Source organism: Ananas comosus, linkage group 10 (assembly GCF_001540865.1).
Source record: "Ananas comosus cultivar F153 linkage group 10, ASM154086v1, whole genome shotgun sequence".
Classification (NCBI taxonomy): Eukaryota; Viridiplantae; Streptophyta; class Magnoliopsida; order Poales; family Bromeliaceae; genus Ananas; species Ananas comosus.
The window spans coordinates 12,599,607-12,600,076 of NC_033630.1; positions in this window are offsets into that span (position 1 = coordinate 12,599,607).

The following is a 470-nucleotide window of genomic DNA, read 5'->3' on the forward strand; positions in this document are numbered from 1 at the left end:
GTCCCTAAGTGATTTACGCATTAAACTGGTGGGAGAAAAGGAGTTAATTACTTATAAAACTAAAGAGATTACGTCATCGGAAACGTTTACCCGGGACGATAAACTGCCATTGAATGATATCTATTCTAGTACACAACTTTTAATCCGGAGGCACGAAGGCTCAGTAAAAAAAGACTCGGCAAAAGCTACTACCTTAAAGCTTAGCTGCTAGCCAAGACAATCTGAACTAGATCGCATAAACTTCAAAATCTTATATTAAAAACGCTTAAAATTTATAATTTAAAATTGGATTTTTAGCTTTCCTAAGTTTTAGTTATTAAATATTGCCGACTTTTATTTTTAGAATATTTTTCACTACTATATCGTGATTTTAAAAATTAGTCTTTATAATTATAATAACATGTTTCATATTTTTTAAAACATAGTTTTAAAGTAGACTCAACTTATGAAGATGTGGCAAATTTGAACTT